Below are 7373 nucleotides of genomic sequence, written 5' to 3'. Positions count from 1 at the left end.
CTGCCACGGCCATACAGTTTATAAGCAATATAAGTCTCTGTGTGCTTTCTTGGTTGGGTCTGAGCGACTGTGGGACTGGCGGGTAAGAGAGATTTATCCTGACGGGGCCAGGCAGGAAAACTCTAACTACAAGACCAGGCAACAAAACACCATTTATTTTTATTGTTAATTTTGTTCATTTATATAAATTTGTCAAAAAAAATTTTATGGTTTTTCTTGAATTTTTTGTTTTTTCTGTCTCAGTTGTTCTATTACTCTGAGTAGCCTGGTTTATTCTAATAGGCATTAGGTTATTTAATTGCTCTGATTAGGGGCCTCCTCTATGATTACAAGAAAGGCCTGAACTGGATTCACTGTAGGGGCCTGCCTGAGGTCCCTCTGGGAGTTTCCTGAAGACTGAGGCAAAGTATTACCTTGTCTGTTCCTTCCTGATCTACATTCATTGGTCCAGTGTTTTCCCTTACCACACCTTCTACATACTCCAGAAGGAAGTAGCATTCTGTTGTCATTGTTTCTTGAAGAAACATTGTTTCTAGAAGTGCCCTGTTTACAGTCCCTTTTCAAATGTCCTCACTTTTCATATCCAAAACATCTGACATTCCTCAAACCTCTTGAAATTGCTTCTCCTACCCATATATTATCATGATTAGGAGCCTCAACATTAACCGTGTAAAAGGACATCCTCCAAACAAGTGATGGGACATGAGGAATTCCTGACTCCCTTTGCCGATAAAGCTCTCCAGCACAGACTCTAAGTCAGTTGAAGCTATCTCTACTTTCTTTTGTACTGTTGGGATCCAACCCAGAGCCTCATACATGCCAGGAAAGCACACTGGCTACCCTTGATGGGACTGATTCCTTCAGCTTTTTTTAGCAGCAAATGGGTCACGAGGAAGGGACTCAAGTGGTTGACTCCAATGTGCATCTTAAAGCCATCTGCCATTTTAGAGTAGGGACACATCATCACTCCTGTATTGTTGATTAGAATGTGGAGGTGCTTTTCCTCAGGTAAGAAGTCTTTGGCAAAGGCTCTGATAGACTTGGTATCATCTAGGTCTAGTTTCCGTACCAGGCCCTGCTTGTTTCCAGTGGAGGCTTGGATCTTGCTAGCCACCTGCTCCCACTTTTGGACCTCCTGGCAAGCTAAATACACACGGGCTCCTCTCTGGGCCAGGTTTTTGGCATTCTCCTTCCCAATGCCTGTGTTTGCACTAGTGACTATGACTACCTTTCTGGGAAGCTGGACATCAGATGTACACACCCCAATATACAGCATTTTTCTCATTTTTGGTGTGGCCAGGTAGAGGATGAAGGGAAGAGAGAGGAGCAGTAGGAACACAACCATCTCAGCACAGTCTTCCAGGAAAGAAAGCAAAAGCCACCACAGGCCCCCAAACATTAGTATTTTGCAACCCAGGGTAGCATTGACCAAATGAAGAAAATCAAATTTCGTTGAACTTTTCTGCCAGTCTCTTTCAGACTCATTTTTCATTACAGCAAATATATTGAGCTTTTGGTGATTTCTCATAAAAAATATTCAGTGCTTTGGTGACATTTTTCAAAACTGTCTACCTTCTCCAAACTCCATCTTTCCCTCACTTAGCATTTTATTGATATATTCACAACTGCCTGCTTTTGGCAAGGTCTCTTTTGCTCTGGTTTCCTTGGCATCCTCTCAAGGGACAATATCTCTACCTTGCTGATACAGCTACTTCTCTCCGATATTATCAGTTCTCATTTCTCTATGCTGATAAATGGAATTTTCCCAAAGCTCTAATCTACAACTCTGACCTCTTGCCAAAGCATCGAAGAACTGGAGGATTTCTTATATGAGCTACATTTGATTATTGTCAAACCAACAGCTCAGCACTTTCATCAGGGATATTCAATATTATTCAATCTGGTTTCCTCAAAGGGTACATGGCTCAACCCACGTCATAGTGTTTAAAACTTAACTACTTATTTAACTGTTCAAAATGCATTCTCTACCTCAACTAAACCCATGATGTTGAACAAATACAGTTTTTCCTGTGTTCTACCACCACAATAGACGAAGGACATGGTTCTACCATCACAGCAGAGGAAAAACATGGTTCTACCATCACAATAGAGGAAGGACATAGTTCTACCATCACAGCAGAGGAAGGACATGGTTCTACCATCACAGTAGAGGAAGGACATGATTCTACAATCACAGCAGAGGAAGGACATGGTTCTACCATCACAGTAGAGGAAGGACATGGTTCTACAATCACAGCAGAGGAAGAACCCAATTTGTTCAGCTAGATAATCCATGAAAGATCAGGTTTTCATAGATTGAGTCCACTTCTTGTCTCTAAGTTTGCTATGCTTTAATATTGAGAATGGATAGAATCATGGAAGGGCAAGCTTTCTTTCTCACCTTCTCTTAGTCTTCTTTGTCCTCCCATCTCCTGAATCTTCATTCTAAAGGCCTTTGTCATCTATTGCAAGAGTACATGTTTAGCTTGTTGCTTGTTTGTGAGTAATTTTAGCACCATAACTGATCTTTCTTTCTCAGAGCTATTAACCCACTGATGCATCACCTCCAGGTTATACTGTCAGTGATTCCAATTATCTAAGCTGGAATACACTATCCTCCACTCACAGCTTCTGATCACCATTATTGTTCCTTAAATACTTCACAATATTAAACATGAGGATAGGCAGTGGTAGCACACGCCTTTAATCCTAGCATTCCAGAGACAGAAATACCTATGGATCTCTGAGTTCAAGGCCACATTAGAAACTGCCAAGCATGGTGACACACACCTTTAATCCCAGAAACCCAGCCTTTAATCCCAGGGAGTGACGTCAGAAAGAGAAGTATTATATAAGGCTTGAAGACCAGAAACTAAAAGCATTTGGCTGGTTAAGCTTTTAGGCTTTGGAGCAGCACAGTTCAGCTGAGATCCATTCTGGATGAGGACTCAGAGGCATCCAGTCTGAGGAAACAAGACCAGCTGAGGAATTGGCGAGGTGAGGTAGCTGTGGCTTGTTCTGCTTCTCTGATCTTCCAACATTCACCACAATAACTGGCCTCAGGTTTGTTCTTATTAATAAGACCTGTTAAGATTCCTGCTATAGCTGGCACCCAACGTTCATGGTACGAATTCATGAAAAAGCCTCTTGCCTGTGGCCTGTGGGCCCCAGCTCAGGCCCGCGCTACACTCAACCAGTTGTGGTTGTGCTCGCCAGTAGGATTTACTGAAGGAGGCAGAAGCAGGAAGATCCTGAGTTTGAGGTCAGCCTAGAAGGCTTGCTAAGGAGAAGCTTTGGCATAGCCACAAATGGTGGCAGCTGTGGGACCTTGGAGGCAGCAGCTGCTGCTCGAGTTGTTGGCTGCTTCTCATCATGTTGGTGACTGCAGAGATGCTGCTCCTGGAACGAAGAGCTTACTGCTGCTTGTTCAGAGAAAAACTGCCAGGACCATCATGCTACAAGAAAGCATTGGCAAAGGTCAGTTTGAAAAAGTTTGGCAAGACAAATGGTGGTGAGAAATTGCTGTGAAGATTTTCTCTTCTAGGAAAGAATACTCATGCTCCTGAAAGACAGACAGACATGAGACTGTGATTGCTCCAAACCACAGAGGAGGCACCAAAAAAAAAAAAAAATCTAAAGGGAACCATGTCCAAGCCTAACATCGACTTTGGAATCTTCAAAAGGGTGATGGGAACCCGCAAAGATGATTTCACAAGGACTATGGTAAAGCCATTAAGCTGATTAACACCACGTAAAGATCGGCTTTGGATTATAAACTACTCAGGATAATTTTGAGATGGCTAGCTGAGATGATCCAGCCTGACAGACTATTTGAACAAGGACTTGTGACAAGCCCTGCATTTTCCCATTATGCAGCGGCTGGACAAATGATACAGGACTTGAGAATTAGCCCAAAAATAGAGTTCTTGTTTAAAAAAGTAAAAGGAGAATATAGATATGAGGTAGATCACTGAATCTACCCTGAGAGAAAAAGATAAAGAAATAATAGGATAAATGAGTAGATCATTGAATCTACACTAAAAAGAAAAAGGAAAAAAATATAAAAATGACAAAAGGTAGATTATTGAATCTATTATGAAAAGAAAAAAGAGAGAATATGGATATGATAAGATAAAAGGGGAGATTATGGAATCTACTTTTAAGAAGGAACTACTTGTTTTACATAGGATAAGTAACGAAAATTCTTTTGTCTGAGTTTATCAAATGTTACTGGACTGGACATTGTTAATATATATAATGGACTTTTTTGCCTGAATCTGTCAAATGTTAATGGACTAGACATCATTAATGTAATCTTGACTGTGTATATTGTATATACTTATTGGATATGATTTTTCTTGTATTAGTTATAAGCTTTTTTTAATTTTAGACAAAAACAGGGGAAATGTGGTGGTATTGTGTTTTCCAAAATATTGTGTGTTCCCTGAAATAAACTTATCTGGGGTCAGAGAACAGGACACCCACAATATTAAACATGATTATGGGCAGTGGTAGCACACGCCTTTAATCCCAGAAACCCAGCCTTTAATCCCAGGGAGTGATGGCAAAAAGAGAAACATTATATAAGGCATGAAGACCAGAAACTAGAAGCATTTATCTGCTTAAGCATTTGGCTAGTTAAGCTTTTAGGCTTTGGAGCAGCACAGTTCAGCTGAGATCCATTCTGGATGAGGACTCAGAAGCTTCCAGTCTGAGGAAACAAGAGCAGCTGAGGAACTGGTGAGGTGAGGGAGCTGTGGCTTGTTCTGCTTCTCTGATCTTCCAGTGTTCACCCCAATAACTGGCCTTGGGTTTGATTTTATTAATAAGAACCTTTAAGATTCATACTACAATTTAATAACAATGTTTCCTGAAATAAGACAGGAACTATGGCCTGGAGAGATGGCTTGGCTATTAAGAGCATTTATTGCTCTTGCAGAGAACCTCACTTCATTTTCTACCACCTACATGGTGGCTCACAATCATTATTAACTTTAGTTCCAAAGGATATGATACTGTCTTCTGACTTCCATGGCCACCAGGCAGACACATGGTTCACATATCTATCTATATATACATTCAAGCAAAACATCTATTTATTAAATAAAATAAAGAAATTTAACATGTTTTTTAAAAAAGCAGGGATTCAACAATGTCAATATATTATTTTATTATATTAACATGCTGAGAAAAAGGAGTTTAAAATTGAATGTTTGGCCTCTGTGGGTAGAATTGTTGTAAAGTACTTGAGTCTCCAGATGGACTTTGAGGAGGCAGACATTCCATCATATAAAATTCAGCATGTGAGTACCTCTATATCCTGATTTTGTAGTTTGTTAATTTTAGGGAACATTTTATATTAAATAATCTCCACTACTGAGGACTTTATTTTAATTAAAACTCAAATTTCTTTAACAGATATTCCATTAAACTATGTATGTTCATATATGTACATTATATACTACATTACATATAGTATATATTTTTTTTCTTTTATAGAAGAGTATAAATGCTAGTTTGAGAAATTTCATTTTGTTTGGCCAGTATTATTTTGCATTTATAATAGAAGAAAAAGAAGGTTACTATTAAATAAAGTAAGTTACACACAGAAACAAATGTCTAGCATGATGTTATGTATGTGTCTAATTAATAACATTGTGTTATACCCAGGATGCACCATGGTTTGTCAGGGGCAGACTGGGATTGATATGGTAGGAAGAAGAGGAGGGACTCAGGAAATCTGACATCAACTAGGCAAAAGTAAACAATAAGCACCCAGTACACACTGTGAAAATTGAACTTGTTGATATTTTATTGTAGAATGTGCTGTGAAGTTTCATGTATGCTTACCTCTCTCTATCCTGCACGTGCACACAGGTGCACGTGTACTTTGAAACTGTGAAATATATTGAGTAATTTGAGCTTGATTATTTAATTGTTATTCAAATGTAGGCCACACATTTAAAACACACTGCACTGTGTGCCTTAAATATATACAATGAAATGCAAACTGTCATTTAGACATTAATAGAAGACAAAAGTCACAGTATTGTTTGCTTTGTTCTCAATGGAGGGACTCTAGGCAGCCTAAGCATGGCAAACATGGCTCTGGCAGGCTTTGCCCTTGTCCCCAGTCCCTTCTGCCTTGCTCAAAACTATTAGCCTACATTTCTAAAGCTAGCCACTAAGGTTCCTTATTCAGCCAAACCCTCCTCCTGAGGCTGACTACCAAGGTCCGGCAGTCAAAGCTCCCTTCAGCTGCCCTAGTTAACATGCCCAATCAAAACTAAACACCTCATCCGAACATGGAGTTTCACCTTTTACCTTTATAAACTTCCATTTGCCTTTGGCCATGTCTGTCTCCTCTACCCAGAGGCAGTCCTTTGCCCATCTCACCCCCCCAGGGACAAATACATCTGTCCCCTCTCCCTTATTCCCTTCCCCTTCTCCCTCATCCTCTGTCTCTTGTCTTTGTCTCTTATTTCCTTTGTCCTTCTGGGACAAATAAATATCCTTTGTGTTGAGAACTTGGTCTTGGGGTACCTAAGCTGACAGCGAGGTCTCTATATTCAATAATCAAGAGTTGACTTCATGATGAACAGCCAACAGAGAGATCACAATCCATATCTTCTCTCATCAGACCATATACACTCTCTTCCATGTTAAACATGGTTCCCATACTTTTGTTCATATCTGCATATACTGTCTGTAGTCAAGACTTAGTGACATTTGAAACAAGTAGGTTTCCTTAATACCAGAACAATGACAAATGATATTAGTTGGAAATATATATGTATCCATTCATTCTTTGGAGTGAAAAAAATCAATTAAAATCAACAGGTGATAAAATTAGTATTTATACCAATCAGTCTAAGAGAAGTTGAGAGGGTAGAATTTTAATTCAGTTCACCTGAGAATCAAGATAATGAAAAGGAAGCAGTGGAGAAAAGTTTATGATTCTTTGTTGGGTTGCAGAGATGAGAGGGGGCTGTAGCCTGCTCACCATAGAGGGCTGCCATGGATGTGTAGAGAGAACAGAAATAAAGAATTTATGGAAGGTGTACCAGACCCAGAAAGAAATGGCAGTCCCTAGAGTAGAAATTGATTATTCCATTATTTTCATTGACTCTTCCTTAAATTTGGAAATTGTATTATTCATATTTTATTATTTTGCCCTTTATCCTAGTAATACAAAACTGTGGTTTAATGTCTTGCTGCCTTTGCTTCCAAGCTTCTGACCAAGCCAAACAGTACTCACTAAAGCAGTAAGAGGCTCTCCTTAACTGCCCTGGTCCCCACTGTAAAGCATTCAGAGTGGCCACACTTGGAGACATCTCACTGTGGATAGCATTAAATTCACTGAGAGTTTAGAC

The 7373-nt window shown here is 39.6% G+C and overlaps 1 pseudogene; it reads right to left on the bottom strand.

Moving 5' to 3' along the window:
* Nucleotides 1-810: 810 nt before the first annotated feature.
* LOC118586920 lies at nt 811-1345 on the bottom strand (annotated as a pseudogene).
* Nucleotides 1346-7373: the final 6028 nt, after the last annotated feature.

The sequence above is a fragment of the Onychomys torridus genome, chromosome 7, assembly GCF_903995425.1.
Source record: "Onychomys torridus chromosome 7, mOncTor1.1, whole genome shotgun sequence".
In the NCBI taxonomy this organism is placed as follows: domain Eukaryota; kingdom Metazoa; phylum Chordata; class Mammalia; order Rodentia; family Cricetidae; genus Onychomys; species Onychomys torridus.
Note: the sequence above shows the minus strand (reverse complement) of the source record. Positions and strands in the feature narration are given on the sequence as shown.